General features: G+C 43.6%; 1 long non-coding RNA gene across 1 annotated transcript; it reads left to right on the forward strand.

Moving 5' to 3' along the window:
• Positions 1 to 66: 66 nt before the first annotated feature.
• LOC146895594 (uncharacterized) lies at positions 67 to 11,285 on the forward strand. Its single transcript, XR_015000536.2, has 3 exons — positions 67 to 1,319; positions 9,092 to 9,206; positions 11,063 to 11,285. It is a non-coding gene; the product is annotated as an uncharacterized LOC146895594 (long non-coding RNA).
• Positions 11,286 to 23,601: the final 12,316 nt, after the last annotated feature.

Here is a 23,601-nt window from a genome sequence, read left to right on the forward strand (position 1 = left end):
CCCTGCTCCTACGGGGTTTCCGCGGCCCTGCCGCAGAGACCGGCGGAGCTGGGGACGCCCCGGGCGGAAGCCGGTGGCGCTGTTTGCTGGCGAGCGGCGTCTCCAGGACGCAGCTCCGGGCTACCTGCGCGTCAGCGTGCCGCTGGGCCCGGACGCCGCGTTCCGCGCCGGAGCGGATGCCGGTTACTCCGCCCGTGCTCGCTGCTGTTTAATGGGTCGGTAAAGGGCTACCTGGCATTTCGCCCAGCCTTTTCCTAGCCACCCAGATCTGCCCCGGAAAATGTCGGCCGCCCAGCACGTCCTAGGAAATTCAGTTCGCAGTTAGACGTGTAATGTCCTTTAACTGATGCCCCTTGGGTGGCGGTTCTATTTTCAGGTCCTTCTGGTCGCCTTTAACTTCAGTTAAAAAATAAATATATATATAATAATGCTAATAATTTAAACCTAACAGGTGTGAGAAACGTTTGATGAAATCATCACCAACTTTTGCAAAGGACCTGTCATTCTTTGTACAGAAACGGAAATGGGTGCTTCCGGCAGGTTCAGCCCTAGCACTTAAAAAGTTAATTGCCTCCCTACTGGTAAAGCAAAACAAAAACCGATTTTAATCACCTAATGTCGCTTTACGGAAATGGAGAGCAATACAGTTCTTTTTGCCCATAATAAACTTGCATGGCTCCTTAAGCCAAGAGGTTTTCAGCTCTCACCCCTTGCTAAAAAAAAAAATATAGGAAGCTATTTAATCATTGAATTTTAAAACACAATACGAGGTTCAAGATAGTATTGTGAAAGCTCAAATTTTTTTCTCATTAATTCAGAAGACCAACACCAAATGCTGATTTACCAGAGGTACAGGGGTGGGGGGAGGCTCCGTTTTCTACTTTACAGATAATATTTGGTTCTAAAAACCATTCTTTTTAATGATTACATTGCATTTGTTTATTTACTTATTGCATGCACCTCAGCGCCTGTGGAAGTCAGAGGACATCCCTTGGGAGTTGGTTCTTCTATCACGTGGATCCCACAAGTGGGTGATGGAATTCAGGTCATCAGGCCCTAAGGCCAGCACCTTTACCCACAGATCCACCTTGCCAGCCCTAGATACTCTCCTTATTCAAAAACAAATTGCTTACTTATGTGGAAGTATTGAGTCAGAAGCTGTCACACAATCAAGATGACAAAACAGAGGCCGGGTGTGGTGGCTCAGGCCTTTAACCCAGGACTAGGGACGCAGAGGCATGTGGATCCCTCCAAGTGCTTCTTAGAGGTTCCAGGCCAGCAAGGGCTGTATATAATGCGACCTTGCCTCAAGGGAAGAGGTACGTGTGAAAGACAAAATGGACTGGCCTTCATGTAGATGGTCTCAGTCAAAGAAAGTTCGGGTAGTTGGGGAGGAAATTCCCTGATCTCAAAACTCAAAGCACTAAATCAGAAAGGTGATTGCTTACTATCTAGGCTCACCTTCACTGACGGTGGGATAGGTCGACACACCTTCCTGTTGAATGTTTTCCTTAGGGTCAGTACTGCCGATTTTAGGGTTAGCCTTTAGACTACAACTGTGGAAGGAATTTTGTACTTAAAAAGCATCATCAGGTGTGGTCCATGCCTTTAATTCCAGCACTTGGGAGGCAGAGGCAGGTGGATCACAGTGAATTTGAGGTCAGCCTGGTCTACAAAATGAGTTCCAGGACAGCCAGAGCTAAAGAGTGAGACACTATCTCAAAAATACAAATAAATAGATGGATGGTGGCGGCGCACGCCTTTAATCCCAGCACTCAGAGGCAGAGACAGGTGGATCTCCTGTGAGTTTGAGGCCAGCCTCAGCAACCAAGTAAGAGGTCCAGGGCAGGCTCCAAAGCTACAGAGAAACCCTGTCTCGAAAAATAAATAAATAAATACATAAATAAATAAATGATTAAATGATATAAATAATAAAAGGATAATAAAAGTATCTGTCATCCTGTAATGTATTTCCAATACTGTGCTTTGTTCTATTCTCACCATATAAATAGCATCAAGTAACGTGAGCTGAAAATAATGTATTTGTTTTAATGTTTTGCAAATCTGCATAGAATATGCTTACCTTTTCAATTTAAGGTGTCTCTACTTACAGTCTAAAATTAGCCTTCTCAAAATTAGTTATAAATGCTCCTTCACAATCTTGGAGTTTGTGAAACCACTAATACTACAAATGATTAGAAAAGAAAAAGAAAAGAAATGGCTGGGCGGTGGTGGTGCCTGCCTTTAATCCCAGCACCCAGAGAGGCCGAGGCAGGCAAATCTCTGTGAGTTCGAGGTCAGCCTGGTCTTCAGAGGGAGATCCAGGACAGCCAGAAATATACAGAGAAACCCAGTCTGACTCAAGAAGCAAACAAAAAACAAAACAAAAAAACAGATTTCCACCCAGGCCACAGGCTAGTGATTTCACTCATTCAGGTGGCTTTGCCAGGAGAATCACAAGTTTAAGGTCCACCTGGTCTACAGTGTGAGTTAGGGCCACCCTGAGCTACATAAAATATTGTTTAAAAAGAAACATCATTTAATAGAGCCCTGCATAGCACATATCCTTAATCCCAGCACTCAGGAGGCAGAGGCATGTGGATCTCTGTGAGTTGGAAGCCAGCCTGGCCTACAATAGCAAGTGCCAGGCCAGCCAGTGTTAAATACCCACCCAAACACATAAAATAAAAAACAAACAAAAATAAATAAAACAGGATTTTGGTAATCAATTTATTCACAAAATAGTATTCATGCATATTTTAAGACCTAGTTACTACTTAGGAAAATTTACTGTTCAGTAAGCTCACAGCCCAGTACCTGCAGCTGTCTTAATCTGTAATCAGTCTGGGAAGGCCCATGCTGGACGAGAATGGCTACCTACCTCTTTTTATTATTCAGGTGCTGGAGCAAATTAGAGGACAGATTCTGTTTGCATGTAGGCAATGTTTCCCGAAGTCATTTAGAAGGGAGCCTCCACTGGCATGTTCTTCGCAATAGCTTCTAAGCATTTGTGTGCCAACTAAATGGCCCGATGGGTCAAAGGGCTTGCTGCCAACCTGATGACCTGAATTTCATCTCCCTATGCAGCCCAGGATGAACCTGAAGTAGTGATCATCCTTACTCAGCCTCCTGTGTAGCAGGATTATAGGGTGTTTACCATTATAACGCATACATCCTTAAAACAATGATATTGCACGTGAGCCGTGCATAGGACAGATGTATTTCAGAGGCTGAAGCTGTAATTATCTCCTCCCCTTTTCAATGGTAAAAAAAAAATTATTACTCATTTGTTATTCTCCATTTTCTTACTGCCCACCCCTAAAATAACTAACCACCTTTTGAATTTCATGTTTATAACTGCTCTCTTAGTTAAGAGTTTCTATTGTCCAAAGAGACAACGTGATCACGGCAACTCTTACAAAGGAAAATATTTAATTGGGGCTGGCTTACAGTTCAGAGGTTTAGTCCATCATCATTATGGTAGGATGTGGTGGCATGCAGGCAGACATGGTGCTGGAGAAGGAGCTGAGGGTCCTACCTCTTGCAGGCCACAAGAAGTGGTCCAGGACCAGGACACTGAGTATCTTGCATAGGAAACCTCAAGGCTCACACCCACAGTGACACACATCCTCCAACAAGGCCACACCTACTCCAACAAGGCCACACCTCTGTAGTGCCATTTCCTGTGAGCTTATGGAGGGCCAATTACATTCAAACTACCATAACTGCTTTACCAATGTAGCCAAGTCACATAACAGTTGTAAACGTCTGGAGATAAGGTGCTCTTCTCACATAGTTAGAATTTTAGGTCTCAGGAGGATGGAACAGACTGACCTGCCAGCAATTCAGTGTTATTGTTAATGATAAAGCTACTGGGGCCCGGCTGGCTCAGCTGGCAGCACAAGCCTGGTGACCTGCGTTCTGATCGCCAGAAGCCACTTTAAAAGTTGGGTGTAGTGACATGCATCTGTAATCCCGGCAGCTCTACTTCCTGAGACAGAAGAATTGCCAGAAACAGCCCATTAGCCAGCTATGCTGGAGTGCATAACCAGGCAGAAACAAGGAAACCCAGCCACAGCAAGGTGGAAGGCTCGGACAGACTCCTAAAAGCTGTCTCTGGCCTCCACACCCATGCCCATCTTCACACACACACACACACTACACACTCATGGCACATACACTATACCACACACACACACACACACACACACACACACACCACAGACAGACCACACACACACACCACACATACACTATACCACACACACTCTACACCAATACACACCGCACAGACCACACTCACACCACACATACACATACCACAAACATCCATACTACACATAGCACACCACACACACCACACACACACACCACAGCCACATTCACACCACACATAAACATACCACAAACACACACAGCACACACTGAGCACCACACACACCGCACATACCATACACACATCCACACACTGCACACGCATACCACACACATTGCACCCCAACACACCATACCACACACAGCACAGCCTACCACACGCACACACGCGCACACACATACACACACACACACAAAACATTTGTAAAGTGTTTTAAATAAGTAGATAAAATGGTACATTTTTAACATTTATCTATATGGAGAAGACGAGACCACAGATCATGCCACACACATATGTAGAGGCCAGAGGAAAACTTATAGGAGTTGGTGCTCTCTTTCCACCACATGGATCCTGGGTATTGAACTCAGGTCCTCAGGTGTGACTCCAGGAACTTCACCTGCATGACCTTCTATCCCTTAAGTGACTTTCTAAAATGTTAACTAGAAAGAGAGCAAAACCAGGTGTGGTGGTTGGTGCTCGTCTTTAACCCAGCACTCAGAAAGTGAAGATATAAAGATTTCTGATTTCAAGACCAGTCTGGTCTACATAGCCAGTTCCAGGTTAGCTACAAAGTGAGACCCTGGCTTAAAAAAGAAGGAAGAAAAGAAAAAAAAGAGGAAAGAAATGAAAATAAAAAGGGAGAAGAGAAAACATTATGGCTAAATTTGGGGGAAAGATTTTGTTTCGTTTCTATTTATAGTGGTTGTGATCTTCCAAAAAAGCAAAATATAGCATTTGAAATTAACTGAAGCGGAAACGACAAACCAAGAATTTTGTTTATTTTTTAGCCAAAGATAATGATAGTTAAAAAAAGACAGGTGGTGGTGTCTCATGCCTTTAATCCCTGCACTCCAGAGTCACAGGTAGGTGGGTCTCTGAGTTCGAGGTCAGCCTGGTCTAGAGAACAAGTTCTAGGACAGCCAGGGCTGCACAGAGGAACTGGCTGCTCTTCCAAAGGACCTGGGTTCAATTCCCACCACCCAAGTGGCAGTTCATAACTGTCTGTAACTCCAAGATCTGACACCCTCACACAGATATACATGCAGGCAAAACACCAATGCACATAAAAATAAATAAATAAAACTTTTTTTCAAAGAAAGAAAGAAAGAAAGAAAGAAACTGTTGGAAATTCTATTCTAAACCTAAGGCAAAATCCATTGCATGAGTAATAAAAAAACTTGAGTTAGAAACTCAACCAGCATTTTTCAAAGTCAAGGACTTTAACACAATATGACAGAGAGATTAATTTGTTATTTCCATGTTGAAACATGGTGGTAGGAAAGTATCAGAAGCTTGTTTCATGCTGGCCGTGGTGCACACGTTTGTTGTTGTTGCTGCCGCTGTTGTTTGTTTTTTGTTTTTTGAAACAGGGTTTCTCTGTGTGACTTTGGCTGTTCAGAGCTCCCTCTATAGACCAGCTGGCCTCGAACTCACAGAGATCCACCTGCCTCTGCCTCCCAAGTGCTGGGATGAAAGACCTGCACCACCACCTGCACCACCACCGCCTGGCTGTTGCACAGGATTAGTCCCCTTACTCAGGAGGCAGAGGCAGGAGGATCTCCATGAGTTTGAGGTCAGCCTGGTCTATAGAGCGAGACAGAGTGAGTTCCAGGACAGTCAAGGCTACACAATGAAACCCTGACTTGAAAAAAAATAAAAAAAGAAAGAAGAAAAGAAAGAAAAAGAAAAAAAAAACAAACTAAACCAAACCAAAACAAACCCACTACTTTTTCTTGATTAAACCATTATCTTTCTATAAGAACAGTAAAACACTGCACTTCGTGGTGCACATTAACCTTGAATCTGAGTCCAGGTGTTTTTCTTTTTTATTGAAAATAGATTCTTTTTTATATAGTCTCTATTTTTGAAACTGGAATTCAATCAAGTATCACACAGAAGTCAAGAATGCACATTTAGAATTCCGGGACCAGGAGGCTAAGGCAGGAGGGCCTGATGTTCAAGGCTAGTCTAGGCTACATAGACTGCATTACTAGAGAAGAAACTTGGGCTGGAGAGATGGCTCAGAGGTTAAAAGCACTGACTGTTCTTCCAGAGGTCCTGAGTTCAATTCCCAGCAACCACATGGTGGCTCACAGCCATCCCTAATGAGATCTGATATCCTCTTCTGTCTTGCAGGCATACATGCACGCAGAACACTGTATACACAATTGAAAGACCTGGATAAATCCAGACCCCTCCCCCCAGCAGGAAAAAATAGAGCCAAAAATCTAAGCAGGAAAAGAAGAATTAGAAATCTAGGATTAACCGTTCAGTGACTCTGTTTCAGGAACTAGATGAAGATAAAGTTAGATTGTAATCTTGAGAATAATCTTGAGAAACAGGGAGTTGCCCCCTTGTGATCATCACTAGTATTTTCAGAATTTTCTAGGATGTCCTCCTTACCCCCTTCAGATTACTGGGCAGTGGTTTTTTTTCCCTTAAAAACCCCTTCTCCCAGTTACTTGGGGTCAAACTCCTCCCCTGCGTGGTTTATGGGTCTCGGGCCCCAGTGCAGAATAAACCTCATGTGGTTGCAGCAAGGACAGTCTCTCTTGAGTTACTGGGGGGGGGGGGGGGAGTCGTGTTATCCCAAGACTTACAAAGAGAGTTCCTGGAAGGTGGCTACACGGAGAAAGCCTGTCTCAGAAAAACAAAACTAAGCAAAACAAAAAACCCCTGGTGTATTTTAATGATTCTGACAATATATTCTGTTTGCAGTGTAGATCTTCCATCTTTCTACTGTGTAGATCTGCTTAAGGGGCCAGACTTGCAGTGAGTTGGAATAGCCTCAAACTATTCTACATAGAGAGATTTTGTCTACTAAAAAAATTAATAAAGATGAAAAGAAAATGTTTTTGTTTTTTTGTTTTGTTTTTCTGAGTTTCTTACTTATAACCCTGTAGGGCCCAGGTCTGCCCCTGCTCCTGGGGTGCATCTTGAAGAAAGTTTCTGGTCAGCCAGCTAAAACATTCTGTTTGTTCCTGTGCTCCCTCTGCCCCACCTGGTGATTAGCTGTAGGGCATTGTTTCATCTTTGGTATGGTAATTTCCCACCTATCTAGGGGGAAATCCTTGTGCAGCAGTTAGGCATATAAGGATTTTACCCAAAGTTGAATAAATGGCATTCGCTGATCTCCTTTCAAATGACCCAGGTCTCTTGTGTGTTCTTTCAATCACCAGGCCCTTGCCCGACTGGTGCGCGAACTGTATCAAGAGGGTAACACAGAATAGGGTGTTACATAACCCAGTCAATAAATTAGAGTGAAGTTTCCACTTGACATGTAGTTCTGAGTCAGTATTTCCAGCCCTAGGGAAACTGAGGCAAGAGGACTGAGGATTCAAAACCAGTTTGAGCTAGTGTGTGTGTGTGTGTGTGTGTGTGTGTGTGTGTGTGTGTTGGTGATGGGTGTGTGTATTGGTGTGTATGTTAGATGGGTGGAGAGATAACTTGGGCGGATCCTCAAAGCTAAAACTTTGCTTGCCTAGCTCCCCACTTCCCCTCCCCCTCCGCCCAAAGGTGGGAAGACTGTACAACTCGGGTCACACAGAGTAGAACTCAGAGCTATGGTATGTGCTGTGGAGGGATGAGACTGAGAATAGCTAATGGTCCCAAGGTGCTGGCCTGGGCAGATAAAGTAACACTAGGGGCCATGCTCCCTGATGTGTCCAGTGCTCCAACTCTCCTGCCCTTTGCATCTGCATGGAAGCTGGAAGAAGGCAAGGAGTTGGGGCTAGCAGACCTGGGAGCTGAGCCTGGGGCCTGAAGACACCAAAGCCAGTTTTCTGTTTCGTATCGCCCATCTATCTTTCAAAGGTGGGGCACACCCAGGCTAGAAGGGTCGGCCTTGCGGGAAAGGGACCCAAAGGACAGAGCATTATGCTGTAGCCAGCGGAGACACACTCAACTGCTGTGAACTATTGACTCGGATTAGAGGCTGGCCACATGGCCCACAGCAAGATGGGGTCTAAGCAGCACCTGGATCCCCACAGGGAGCTCTGCCCTGGCTCCCTACAAAGAAAGCCTGATCGAGAAGTCTTGGGGTAGGAACATCTGTGTGGCTAGGTCACCAGTTGAGAGTGCCCTGAGCTGGTGCCTCCCGCGCTCCTGGGGTGCAGAGGTGGGCTCCCCTTGAAGCCGTCTGCAGCATGCTTCACTTTCTGAGCTGCGGGAAAGGCAGCTCAGCTTCAGAATTTGCCCCTGGCGGACGTCCTCTGGTCGTATCTTTCCTCCTGCCGCCTTTCTTCTCTTCTTCCTCCACCATTGGATCCATCCTCTCATTCACCTCCTGCTTCCGCCAGCCCTTCCTTCCACCCCTGCTCCCCAACCCCCCACCTCCCACTGGCACTGTGACTGCTAAGCAGACACCCCCCCCCCCACCTTCCGCCCCCCCCCCCCCCCCCCCCCCCCCGCTAGAGCCCACAAAGATCCGCAGCCCAGTCTACTGCTGCAGCACAGCCGCCCGTGTGGAAATGCCTTTGAAAGATTCTGGGTGAAGTAAATCTAGAAAGACAAACTACACAGGAGGAAATATTTGCAAATCAGCCCTACTAGTATATGAAATACATAGGAAGCCCTGAAAAACTCAATAGAAAAAGAATTCTAAAAACAGGAACAAAGGTTGAAAAGAAGGCAAACGCAGCGATGCTAAGAGTTTTTTCGGAACTGTGAAATTTGATCAAAAGTGTAGAAATGACATTTTGCATCTTTTATTCCTAGGTCAAATGGATCAGCAGATTCTTTGCCGGTTCTCCAGTACTTTGCACACAATCACTCCAGGAAAGCTTTACAACTGAGTAGGAACGACCAGGAAAGCAGCAAAGATACATGGCGGGTATCTGTTTCCTCCAGCAATTTAGAGTGTCAAAACTCTTCATTTATTTTTAGATATTACCCAACTGTTACAACTTCCGCTCATAGTTGGAAAACGGCACTTTAGGGTCTGTTGGGGACTATTATTTCAAGATGTGTGACTTTGGTTTATGCTGCTTTTGTTTTACTCTGTGAAGCTGTCATTCTTTGCCTGTCTACAACACACCTGATGGTCCTAATAAAGAATTGACTGGCTAAAAGGAAGGAGCAAGGATAGGCGGGGTTGGCAGGCAGAGAGTGTAAACTGAAGACGAACCAAGGCAAACTGAGGAGGAAGAGGAGCTAGAGGAGAGGAAGACACTAGGGCCAGCCACTCAGCGACACGACCAGCCTCGGAGTTAAAGTTGAAAGTAGGACAGACAGAAGTAAGCCAGGTGGTGGCGGCACACACCTTTAATCCCAGCACTGCAGAGGCAGAGGTTGATCTGAGTTCGAGGCCAGCCTGGTCTACAAGGGCTAGTTCCAGGACAGGCTCCAAAGCTACAGAGAAACCCTGTCTCAGAAAAAAAAAACAAAACAAAACAACAACAACAAAAAAAACCCAAACAACAACAACAACAAAAAAAATATACAGAAGTAAGAAAAGGAAAAAGTCCAGAGGCAGAAGGTAATTGGGATAGTTTAAGTTAAGAAAAACTGGGAAGAAACAGACCAAATTAAGGCCGGTTCCCTATAACTGAGCCCAATGTCCAGGGCACACATGGTAGGAGAGAACCGACTCACACAAGTTGTTCTCTGTCTCCATATGCACGGATCCGTACTGCCCTGAGGAACAGGGAGGGATGTTAGGTGCCCACCACAGCCAGCTGCACGGTTTCTCTCATCTACAACCATATATGCAATAAGAAGTGGATTCAATCACTTAAATTCTAGATAAACTTTAAAGTATTTTTATTACGAGTACGGGTGTTTTGTATGCCTGCCTATCTGTGTCTCAGGTCCCCTGGAACTGGAGATACAGCTGTGAGCTGTCACGTGGGTACTCAGAATCGAGTCTGGGTCCTTTGGAAGAACAGCCGGCACTCTTAAACACTGAGTCAGCCCTCCTGCCCTCTAGATAAACTTCCTTGGATTTGATTTAAAATGGCCTAGCTCAGTCGGGCATGGTGGTGTATGCTTTTAATCCCAGGACTCAGGAGGCAGAGAAGGTGGATCTTTTTGTGTAAAAAGCAAGTTACAGGAGACCCAGGGCTACTCAGAGAAACTCTGTCTTGACAACCAAAACCAAAGCCAGTGGTGGCACACGCCTTTAATCCCAGCACTCGGGAGTTCTCTGTGAGTTCGAGGCCAGCCTGGTCTACAAGAGCTAGTTCCAGGACAGGCTCCAAAACTACAGAGCAAACCCTGTTTTGAAAAAACAAAACAAATAAACCCAAAAAAAGCAAAACAAAACAAAAATGAAAAAAAAAACCACTCACAAAAACCTAACTCTTGATTCACGGTACTTTGTTGTTGCTATTTTCAACACAGGGTTTCTTTGTGTAGTTCTGGCTGTACTCTGTGTACCAGGCTGTCCTTGAACTCAGAGAGCTCTGCCTGTCTCTGCCTCCCAAGTGCTAGGATTAAAGGTGTGTGTCACCACTGCCCTGTTTCCCAAATCTTATTATTTATTTATTTTAGTGTGTGTGTGTGTGTGTGTGTGTGTGTTTATGTGTGTGGTTCCCAAGTGTGTGGGCTGCAGAGTAAGATGCACCCCAAGGGTGCTTCAGCTTCTCCTGAAGAGAGAAATTAGCTGTCTTAGCCCTTTGGTGGCTTCTCGGGTGACATCTCAGAAGATTGCTAAAATGCCCTTCTCCTCTCTCTCTTCCTTCACATAAGAGAGATAAGTGAGCTGACTCTAGAGAACCCGGATGGAATGATCCAGAAGTCACCGCATATGGAAATGGGGGATTCCCAGAAAACTACAGGTTCGTGACTGCAAGGGGAGAAGACCTTAAGCAGTTGGTAACTTCTGGAATCCTCCCTCCCTTTTCCTCTCCCTCCCTTCCTCTGTGATATCTTTTGCTTGTTTTGCTATTAAAAGCTCTATTCATGTGTGTAATTTATCTGAATTAAATGCTCCCCACCACCTACCCCAAGATAGGTCCCCCCCACCAACACTTCCATCTTCCACTGAAAGACCTGGATAAATCCAGATCCCCCTAGCAGGAAAACAGAGCCAAAAATCTAGCAGGAAGAGAAGAATCAGAAATCTAGGATTAACCAATTTCAGGGTTTCAGGAACTAGCTGAAGATAAAGGTAGATTGTAATCTTGAGAGTAATCTTGAGAAACAGAGAGATTCCCCCTAGTAATTATCACCCCCTAGTAATTATCATTGGTATAGGAACTAGCTGATTACGACCTTGAGAATGATCTTGAGAGGCAGGGAGTTGCCCCCTTGTAATCATCACTGGAATTTTCAGAGTTTTCTGTGACACCTCCCTGCCCCCCTTTCGGATTACTGGGCTATGTGGTTTCTTCCTATAAAAACTACTTCTCCCGGTCACTCGAGGTCGAACTCTTCACCTGCATGAGTTATGAGTCTCGGCCCCAGTGCACTGGTCCCCGTCTTGTCATCTTGTCGTCTTGTCATTAAACCTCGTGTGATTGCAGCAAGGACGGTCTCTCGTGAGTTACTGGGGGGGGAGGTTCACGTCATCCCGAGGCTCGAGTGAGAGTCTCCCCTAATCGGGGGTCTTTCACCACCTTCATGTCTTTTTCTTTCTCAGTCCAATTAGTGCTGCTCAAATGCACACAGACCTGGGGACCTCCCATCATGTTGGACAATATGGTGTTTTTAATAGGTATGCCCCCCCCCATAGTCTCCTATGTTTGAATGCTTGGCCCATAGAAGTGGTATGGCCTTGCTGGAGTATGTGTGGCCATGTTAGAGGAAGTGTGTCACTATGGCAGTGGGCTTCAAGGTCTCCTATGCTTAAGCTATGCCCTATGTGGCCCACAGTCTCCTATTATTGCCTCTGGATCAAGATACAGGACTCTCAGCCCCTTCTCCAGCATCATGTCTGCCTGCACGCCACCTTGTCCTGCCATGTTGATAATGGACTGAATCTCTGAACTGTAAGTCACCCCAATCAAATGTTTTCCTTTCTAAGAGTTGCCGTGGTCATGGTGTTTTTCACAGCAATAGGAACCCTCACTAAGACAGAAATTTCCAAATTGTGCTGGAAATTGCTATGATGCTGGTGAGTGTAAGCAGAGTTCTTCTTCAGGATCACCAGCTCCTCAGTAAATCACATGGAGACTTGTGATTAATTACAAATGCTCAGCTGATAGCTTAGGCTTGTTACTAACTAGCTTTTTCAACTTAAATTATGCTCTACCATGTGATGGTGCCTTTTTTCAGCATGGCATGTTCATCTCCCACTTCCTCTATATCTGACTGGTGAGTGACTCTGTCCACTTTCTTCCCAGAGTTCTCAGTCAGGCTCTTTCGCCTAAACTCTTTTTGCCTACCTATTGGCCAGTTGGCTCTTTATTAAACCAATAAGAGCAACACACCTTCACAGTGTACAAAAGGATTATTCCACAGCAGGTAAGTAGCTTCAACTAGAAGTGGAGGTGAGGAGGCTCTCTCTTCTCTTTCTTGCTCCCCTCCCCCAATTTTTGTCCTCCTCCATCCTGGTGGTTGGACTGGAATTTGAGGCACATCTTCAAGGGTCTATGAAGCCCTTCACATATGCAACTTCTCGGCAGCTGTGTTCATTGGGTTGTTATGGAGGAGGAGAAGAAAGATAACAAGAAACCATCACATCCTGTGAGGCTAGAGGGATGTGTGGAGGTGGGAGGCAGCTGAACAGAATAAAGCACTTGTCAGGCATGTGTTCCATCCAAAAACCCACATCATGTTCCAAGGAGAGAGCCAAGTTCACAAACTTATTCTCTGATCTCCACACATATTTTATGGCACACGAAGACTCACACTCATACATACAATAACAATAAAGTGTATTGATTTAGCATTAAAAAAAAAACAGACCACAAACTAGTGCCCCTAAATATCTCTGGCAGACCTAGTTGACAAGAATGAGTTTCTTTTTCATTTTCTTGTCCACTGGGCTTTGGACAAGGCAGTGCTGTGACAAACTCAGTAGGTGAACTGAGACCTGCAGGAGACAGAAACTTGAAATCTCAGCACCCATATAGGGGACACTGGGAGCTCTCAGGTCAGTTGCTCTAAAGTACAGCATGGCTACAGACTAGAGACGTCGGGCTCACCAAGTCAGAAAGAAGGAGCAATGCCTGACCGTTGTCCTCTGACCGCCACACACATGATGTGGTTTTCTCTGTCTCTGTCTCTCTCCCTCCTTCCCTCCCTCCCTCACACACACACACACACACACACACACACACACACATACACACACACACACACACACGAATATGTCTAAGCACAGTGCTATCCTGACTTTTAGCAGATGATACATCTGCAAGGATCTTTTTTTTTAATTTCCACCCAAGATATAGTGGATTCTCTCAGAACAGAGCAAGTCCCGGAACAGTAGGATTTGATGTCTATAAACTTAAGAAAATAGAAGAGTCTACAAGAAATAACAAAGGACTGAATTTCACAACTAAAGCTTAAAAGAATTGGAGCCCTAAGAAAAGAACGTTACTCTGCCCCTAAGAAGAATGCGGAAGTCAGGTGGGTGGGGAGAGTGCCTCCCCACCTGTTTCCCTTTCCGTCGCCCTCCCTCTTCTTTTTTGTTTGATTTTTCTTTTTACTTTTCTACGAATGTGTGAGAAGGTCAAAGTCCCTGTCTTAGTTAAGGTTTCTATATTGCTGCGACGAAACACCATGACTAAAAGCACGTTGGAGAGGAAAGGGTTTATTTGGCTTATATTTTCAAATCATAGGCGTTCATTAGAAGAAGCCAGGACAGGAACTCAGGCAGGCCAAGAACATGGAAGCGGAAGTTGATGAAGAGGCCATGCTGCTTACTGGCTTGCTCAACCTGCTTTCTTTTTTTAAAAAAAATTTAAAAGATTTATTTATTTATTTTTGCATAGAGTGTTCCATCTGCATGTATTCCTGCAGGCTGGTTTTAGTTAGTTATTCTTTTTATGCGTTTCTGTGGTGCTGGGATTAGAGTGCCCAGAGCCTCCATTGTCAAGGCCAGCTCTCTGCCTCTGAGCTACACCCAGTCTTTCTCCTTCAATCCTTCTCTCTTTTTTCTCATCTCATCAAAAAGTTTTTTCCTTCTTTCTTTCTTTCTTTCTTTCTTTCTTTCTTTCTTTCTTTCTTTCTTTCTTTTTCTTTCTTTCTTTGGTGTGTGTGTTTGAGACAGAATCTCAATATATTCATTATATTGTAGCCTATGCCTCTCCTCTCCTGGGACTTGTCTTGTAAACAAGGCTCACCTAGAACTCACTTTCTAGTGTGGCACCACACTGGCAATTTAAAAGATTTTTAACCTACACCCTGCCCCCAAATTCTGACAAACATGGATTTCAGAGGAATTTGGATTTCTTTATTCAAATGATTAATTTATTTTTATTTTATGTCTATTGGTGTTTTGCCTATGTGTGTGTCTGTGTGAGAGGGTCAGATATCCTGGAGCTGGAGTTAGACAGTTGTGAGCTGCCATGTGGTTGCTGAGAGTTGAACTCAGGACCTTGGAAAGAGTAGCCAGTGCTCTTAACTGCTGAGCCATCTTGCATTTCCAACATCCTTTTTAAGGAAGATTTATTTATTTATTATGCATACAACATTCCTTCCATGTATGCTTGCATGCCAGAAAAGGGCACCAGATCTCATTATAGATGGCTGTGAGCCACCATGTTGTTGCTGGGAATTAAGCTCAGGACCTCTGGAAGAGCAGTCAGTGCTCTTAACCTCTGATCCATCTCTCCAGCCTCTCCAACATCTTTCTTATAATGCTACTCCTGATGATTGGAGGAGGTACACATTGAAAAAGGTTTTGTGTTTTTTTTTGTTTTTTATTTATTTATTTATTTACTTATTATGTATACAATATTCTGTCTGCAGACCAGAAGAGGGCACCAGACCTCATTACAGATGGTTGTGAGCCACCATGTGGTTGCCAGGAATTGAACTCAGGACCTTTGGAAGAGCAGACAATGCTCTTAACCGCTGAGCCATCTCTCCAGCCCCTTGAAAAAGGTTTTGGGAGCCTGGTGAAGGTGCAAACCTTTAATCACAGCACTCAGGTGGCAGAGGTAGGTGGATCTCTGTGAGTTCGAGGTCAGTCTAGTCTGCATAGTGAGTTCCAGGACAGCCAGGGCACACGGAAAAGCCTAGTCTTGAAAAACCAAATACCGAGAGAGAGAGAGAGAGAGAGAGAGAGAGAGAGAGAGAGAGAGAGAGGAGAGAGAGATTTTACGCCTGGAGAATGTTAAATCTGAGAATTGCAAGGTGAAAAGACCATGTCCACAACTTTCCAGTTAAAGTCAGCTATTTGGGATGCATCCAGGGCTGGCCAGCCAGCTGTCTTACCCTCAGTCAGGACTTGAGAGAGCAGCCCCAACCAACCTTCTTATAGGAAAGATAAGCCTTTCACTGTGTGTGTGTATGTGTGTGGCTGTCACACATTGTTAAAAAACACAATGAATAAGGGTAAGGATCTACAGCATGTGAATGGGGTTGCGAGTTTAGTGCAGGTTGAAAAATATGTTTGCGGTTTATATAAGATGTAAGAAATAGGAACTTATTCTTCTTTTTAGATTTATTTATTTGTTTGTTTATTTGTTTGTTGTGTATGCAACATTCTGCCTCCATGTATGCCCGCACGCCATATCTCATTATAGATGGTTGTGAGCCACCATGTGGTTGCTGGGAATTGAACTCAGGTCCTCTGGAAGAACAGCCAGTGCCCTTAACCACTGAGCCATCTCTCCAGCCCCGAGGAACTTATTCTTTTTTTTTTTTATTGATATTTACTGAGCTCTACATTTTTCTCTGCTCCCCTCCCTGCCTCTCCCCTCTCCCTTTCAATCCTCCCCCAAAGTCCCCATCCTCCCAATTTACTCAGGAGATCTTGTCTTTTTCTACCTTCTACTTCCCTTGTAGATTAGATCTATGTAAGTCTGAGGAACTTATTCTTAATTGCAAAAAGAAACCTTAACTTGCAAGGACTTAACGTGGGACAAACAGGAGCCTATTCTTTTACTACAAACAGAAAGCTTAACCTGCACAGGACAAACAAGAACCCATTCTTAATAGTCTTAGTTGCCAACAGAATCCTTAACCTGAATGGTGTATTTTTTCTGTTTTGGTCTCACAAGTTCATTCATTAAGAGCACTGGTTGCTCTTCCAGAGGACCAGGGCTTGGCTCCCAGCCGACAGAAGGTTCACAACCATCTGTAACTAGTTTCAGGAGATCTGTCACCCTCTTCTGACTTCTGTGGGCACTGGGCGTGCACATGGTACACATGCATGAAGGCAAACACACATACTCATGAAATAAAATACTAAACTTTTAAAAGTGATTAGGAACTACCTGGGTTCCTAGTCTAGCTCACAGAGCAGGGCAGCTGCAACCTTTCTAATCCAGTCCCAGGATATGGTCGGACATAGTGCATGTTCTGGTTTGTATTGCTAGAATCAGCCCACACAAGCCAGTCAGTCTCCACTGATAGCTAGACGCCGAGCCATGTAGATCTCATTGGGATACCAACTCACTTTGGTTGGGGAATTTATATTCTTCCTCATGATTTTCAGGTTTTTTTTTTCCTACTTGTTTGTTTGAAAGAGGGTGCCATTATGTAGAACAGGCTGGCTTTGAACTAAGATCCTGCTGCCTCTGCCTCTTGAATGCTGATACACAGTTGTGGCCTGCCGTAACTGGCATCTTCAGAAACTGTACTGATTGATTGGCTATAATGAATTACATTTGATTTATTTGTCTCCTTTAAGATTTATTTTAATGATGGGGGGGGCGGTGTGTGCATGTAGGTTCTTGCAGAGGCCAGAGAGACATCAGATTCCCTGGAACTGGGATTGGAAGCCATCCTGTGGGTGGTGGGAGCCACAAAGCCATCCTCTGCAAGAGCGGTAAGCTCTCTTCCCTGCTGAGTCAGGGTTCCAGCCTCCAGTTTATTTTGTGTGTATTTATTTTGGGTGTTTACGTGTTTGGGTGAACAAGTACTATAGCACTTATGTGTCAGTCAGGGGACAATCTATGAGAATTGTTTCTCTGCTTCTACCATGTGGGTCCTGGGGAATCAACCCTGATCTTCAGGATTGGCAGCTGGTGGCTTTACCTCCTCAGCCATGTGACTGGCTCCATTAACTGGATTTTTTTGTGGGGGAGGGTGTCTGGTTGTTTTTTGGTTTTTCAAATGTGTTTTCTCTGTGTTGCCCTGTCCTGGAACCCATTAATTATTTTTTGAGACAGTGTCTTGCTCTGTAGCCCTCTCTAGAATACAGTTAGTCCCCTTGCCACTGACCACCCTCCACAACGCTTGAATTCTAGGGGTGTCTCACCACATAGAACTCCTCCATCCCCCGGATTTCTCTGTGTAGCCCTGGCTGTCCTGGAACTCACTCTGCAGATCAGGCTGGCCTTGAACTCAGAGATCTGATAGCCTCTGCCTCCTGAGTAAGTGCTGGGATGAAAGCCATTTTACCACCACCACTAGGCCCCAGGAACCACGCAAATTTTCTCTGTATTGGTCCAGTTTTGCTATAGGTGCTGCCAAAGTGAGTACAGAAGTGGAAATTCTGTTTTTCTCAGTCTAATGACTATTTTTGAGTGTGTGTGTAGTAGAAAATAAGAGTTTACTTTTTGTTAATAATTTAGTTCTCTTATATTTGTAAATTTTATTATGGTGAATTACATTTTTAACTGCTGTCTTGACTGGGGTTATTCCATCTAGAAGCAAAGACACCATCTGTTTGTTTCTGGTAGAGGAGACCTTTCCAGGTTTCAGTCTTGGGAGACTAACTTCCTGGAGGATTTTGGGAAGTCTCAGGATGCAATTTCCCCCATGGGCACTAGGTGGCAGAACAGGGTTGTTCTCTTCCCTCTTGAGATTTTTCGCTGTGGCCTGAAGTTTCGTTTCTTCTGACAATCTGTTTTGTTTTTCCAAACAGGGTTTTCTTTGTGTAGCACTGGCGATCCTGTAACTAGCTCTGTAGGCCAGGCTGGCCTCGAACTCACAGCGATCTGACTGCCTATGCTTTCCAAGCGCTGGGATTAAAGGTGTGTGTCACCACTGTACGGCTCTTCAGCTAATCTTTAAAACCGTGTCTCTTAGCTGGGCGGTGGTGGTGCACACCTTTAATCCCAGCACAGAGAAACACTGTATTGAAAAACCATAACTAACCATTCCCCCTCATTGTGTCTCTTAACCCACTACAACCGCTTTCCTAAACTAGCATGATTTGTACCTACAGTCTAAAACAGCCTTATACCCACAGGTAAATGTAGTTCTTATCCCTCATCCAAGAAAGTTCTGTTTACAGCAAACAAGATCATTGCAGAAAACCATAACTGGTCTTGATGCAGAGATCAATGGAGTTAAGCTCCCATGGAGACACCTGCATCCCAACTCCTGCACCTGAAAGAGCTCAGAGAATGTTGTAGTCCACAATGACTCCATTTCCACCTGGAGTCCATCCTGGCTCAACCGTCATTTGAGTTCAAGCTTGGCTGCTCCGCTTGTTCCAGTATCCCTGAGGGCTGTGAGAAAATTCTGATTAAGCCCATGGGAAAGAAAACTTCTGCCCTTGTGAAAGAACACATTCTCTATTATGAATCAGGCTGCTGAATGCCAGCCAAAGGCACATCCAGTTAAAAACTATAACAAGTGTTGGCTGCTAGCAGGACTCTCGAGATAGGTAATAAGGCTACTTGCTTCTTTCTCTCAAGGACAGTGCAGGGGGGTGGTTACCTGATTCTGCAGCTCTTTGATCAGCTTTTGCCTGTAACTAGTTATTTCCTGGGAAATAAACTCGAGGCTGTGCAGACTAAGCTGGCAGCACCCCGAATCTATCCTGTGTTTTCTGTCTGGATTTCTCTTAGTCTAACATCTCCTCAGCCTCAGCGCCCTCTCGCAGGCACCCCAGCTGACTGTTGGAGCAGGCTCTGACAAGTGGTGCCAAGCATGGGGCTGGATACAGGGGCTTTCACAAGCCCATCGTGGGTTACAAGAGTACGCTCGGAGAAAGTAGAATTGCATTCAGGAGCCCGTGTAGGTGTCCAGAAAAGAGTGAGTGTGTGGTGTAAATGAAAGAGGTTAGCTGGGCAGCAGGAAAAAGAAGTAACGAGTTTAAGCGTAAACATTCTGGGTCAAGAAAGTTGTAAACAACTCTTTGTACATTTGCTTAAAAATATTCTGAAAGCCAGAGGTGCCATGGTAGGCCATCAACAACTGTGTACATTTTTAGAATTTGTCCGTTTTTCTTAATACGTTAAAGGTTAAGGGTACTACGGAAGGACAACAGCAATTGCTTCAGTTTTTGGCACGTGTAAAGGATGTGTGACCCTGGTTTCCTGCAGAAGGGAGCCTGAGACTGGAAACTTAAAAAGAAGTTTTTAAGTGTGTGTGTGTGTGTGTGTGTGTGTGTGTGTGTGTGTGTGTGTGTGTATGAGCGCTCTTTGTCTTGGCCTGTGTCTTGACTGTCATATGTTGCCATTCTGTCTCATGTGTTCATGTCTCTGGGAAGCTTAAGTGGTACCAGTACCTGGTTGTCTTTCACTGTCTGTTTTTGTCTATTAACCTCCTTTGCTATTCTCAAGGAGATGAGCCGGGCAGCCTCCGCCCCTAGCCCCTTGTACATTTTTATTGAGTCAGTTCCAGGATTTTTGGTTCTGAAAGAAAAAGTTTTCTAAAAGAGTAGCATGGCAAGGGCCACCCCTGTTGTCCTCTGGCCACAGCCAGCCAGTGGCTCCTGCAGAGAGGTGGGGCGCTCATGCACAGTTGGGCAGAGAGGATACTGCAGGGAGACAGGCTTATGCAAACAGGGCGGTGGGGAATTAACTGCCTGCAGTTGAAAAAATTGCATGAATATGAAACAGAGAATCTGGAATTGTGGCTGGAGAAGTTAACTTTTTTTTTTTTTCAAGAAATACTGGCAGTCAAGGACACACTCTGTGCCTACCAGCACTGTTTCCCTTCCCTTCCTAAGCCAAGCTCTTCACTGTACTAACACTCAAGGTCTCTTCTGCTGGCCAACAGCTTCCAATCTTAACCCTTCTCTGTTCTGATACTGCTTGAAATAAAAATGTTGACTTATACCAACCTGTATACTTTGGGAACTTTTGACTTTAAAATAAACGTCAAAGATACATTACATTTTGGAAAATTATGGTTTTGTTTCTACAGGAAAAGAAAAATATATGGGTTTTAATCATTTAGATCCGTTGGGTTACAAATACTTGTCATCATTTTAGGAAATTGGGTTCAAATTGTTATTGATTTAGATAAAATCAATAATTTATCTTTTAATAATTTATTTTTACTAGTTTCAAAAGTTCCATTTTGGTACCGGTTTTTATATGTTAATGCTAATTTAAGTTATTCCTATTATGATACATATGTACACACACACACATATATACTTATTCAAAATGTTACTATGCAATGTTCTAGACTCTGGGAAGAAACCACAAGAGGAGACATTGATGGAGATTTGCATATTGTCTGAAGGACAAGAGGACAAACAAGAGACTGAAATAAAATAGGGATAAGAATTTGTCGGTGAACAATACTGAGTTTAAAGGAAACTATAAAAAGTGTTGGAGATTTTAACCATGTTAATTCTGCTTGGTTTTCTTTAATAACGCTGGTGATTCTTCACTGCAGAATAGTTTTGTTAAAAATGGAACCATGTTTTTAAAAGGTAAAAGGAGGATTGAGGTCCAAAATATAAGTTAATAATTAATCAACAGGTTATAGGGTTCTATATGATTAGTTAAATAAAACTGCAGTCTAACTGCTTTATGTCTATAAAGTGATTATAAAATATAAGAATATGTATAAATTTAGAAAAAATGATTATGAAAATATAAGAATATATATACATATACATATATATATATTCCAAAAATATGAAAGCCTAAGGACACAATACACTTTGTAAGGCACTGAAGGCATAAAAGCTTGGACTATATATGGCTCTGAGAGGATAATCTGAAAAATAAAGATGCCATTTATAAGAAAAAATGGCTTGAAATGTATATAGAAAATATTACAAGATTTATTTCCCTTCTATAATATCATTATACTGTTGTCTGAGTTTTCTGTCCTGCCTGATTCCTGCAGTTGTTCAGTCCCAAACAAATCACACAGAGGTCTACGTTAACTATAAATGGATTGGCCCATTAGCTCAGGCTTCTTACTAACTCTTATAAGTTATATTAACCCATTATTCTTGTCTATGCTAGCCACATGTCTCAGTACCTTTTTCAGTGAGACAGTCACATTTGCTCCTTCTGTGGGGCTCACAGCTGCAGAGGAATGGGCTTCCTTCTTCCCAACATTCTTCTGTTCTCCTCGACCTGCCTCTACTTTCTGTCTGGTTGTCCCACCTATACTTCCTGCCTGGCTACTGGCCAATCAGTGTTTATTTAAAATATAATTGACAGAGTATAAACCATTGTTCCACACCACTTCCCCCTCTTTTTTTTTTAAAACAAGAACTCTGAATCTAATGTCCTTTGTTTAGCTTTTCTCCTATTATCCATAACAACTTGTAACCAACATTCTAAACAAAGGAAGATATCCATAGTACATTTTTTGGGAATTAGGGCATAGTTTTCCAGGCTACTTCCTGCTCGTTGTGGGCACTGATAATTTTATGGAGACCTAAAGAAAATTTAGAATTATGATCAAGTCCTGACTGGAGTATCCTGTGAGTCTTGATCATCTCAGGAAGCATCTTGAATCTGTTCTGGATGTAGAACTCAGACATCTGGGCCATCTGTTCCTACCAGAGATTTCTCAGGTGGTCTTACTTGATTAAACGTGATTTTTTATTAACTCAGAATGAATCCATAGCCACTCATTTCCTGTGGAAACAAAAGCAAAATCTCTTCTCCAAAGTAACATATCTTTTGACTTCAATTTTGAAGTCAAGGTATTTTCAAAATACCTATCTTGGATTAATTCAGCAGCATTTATAAGCAAATATCTTTCAGCAATTGTTGCTCCTTCCTCAGCATTCAAACAATTCAAAGAGAACATAATAACACACTGTATCCAGGCTCTTTGTATATTTTTTAATCTTTACATGGCTTTATTTTAAACTCTATTTCTTTCATTTTTAATTCTTGGCTTTTTAAGACAGAATTTCTGTGTGTATCTTTGTCCTGGAATTTACCCTGTAGACCAGGCTGTCCTTGAACTCACAGAAATCTGCCTGCCTCTGCCTTCCAAGTGCTGGGAATAAAGGTGTGTGCTACCACACCTTGAATTCACAGAGATCTGCCTGCCTCTGTCTCCCACGTGCTGGGATTAAAGGTATGTGCCACCACACCTTGAACTCACAGAGGTCTGTCTGCCTCTGTCTCCCAAGTGTTGGGATTAAAGGTAAGGCCACCACACCTTGAACTAATAGAGCTCTGTCTACCTCTGCCTGCCAAGTGTTGGGATCAAAGGTGTGTGCCGCCACACCCAATTACTCCCTGTTTTTTTCTTTTAAGGATTTTATGATCTTTTTTCTGAGCCTACATATATTTAAACACAGTTAACCATTTAGAGGTTTTTTTTTAAAATCTATCTTTACTGTATATATCTCTCTTTTCATGACCACATGAGTCTTGGATTTGCTAAGCAATATGGAGAGGATTAAAGCCTTGACCTTAGTGACTGGATCCAGCCCATTCCTTAGCTTTCTGAGATTCCACCCTCATGGCTGAGGTACTGGCTAGAGCCAGGTTTAGAACCACAACTCTATGGTGTTTCAAGGTCCCTGCCACCAACAAAAAGCATGCAGTCAGTTTTTCATCAACACCATTTTAAGTGTTTTGTGACAAGACCTCTTTAAAGAGCTGCAAGGTTTTGCAGCTAAAGCTGAATCAGGAAACCTCTATTAAATGAGAGCACTTGCCTCTAGCAAGCAGAACCCACCTGAGAAAATGCTGCTATCAATAAGCCATGCTTAACTCTATTCTTTTTTGTCTAGAATTACTTCCCAAGCTCTGTCAGGCTTAATGTGGATGCAGTTGTCCACACGTTGAGCACCATTTCAGTAGCTGGTACCCCCAAAAAAGAAGTGGTCTTATAGTAGCACTGTCTGCATCATGATGTCATCTCAACTAGGTAGAGTTGTTGCTGTGGGGCCCCATTTTCTTCCTGGAAACTTCAAAGATTACTGCAGGAAAAGGATCTGTAGGAAAATCTATAGTTCATCATGGAAAACTTAAACATCATTCTTATAAACATACATTCAA

Source organism: Myodes glareolus, chromosome 2 (genome assembly GCF_982192425.1).
Source record: "Myodes glareolus chromosome 2, mMyoGla1.1, whole genome shotgun sequence".
NCBI classification, from domain to species: domain Eukaryota; kingdom Metazoa; phylum Chordata; class Mammalia; order Rodentia; family Cricetidae; genus Myodes; species Myodes glareolus.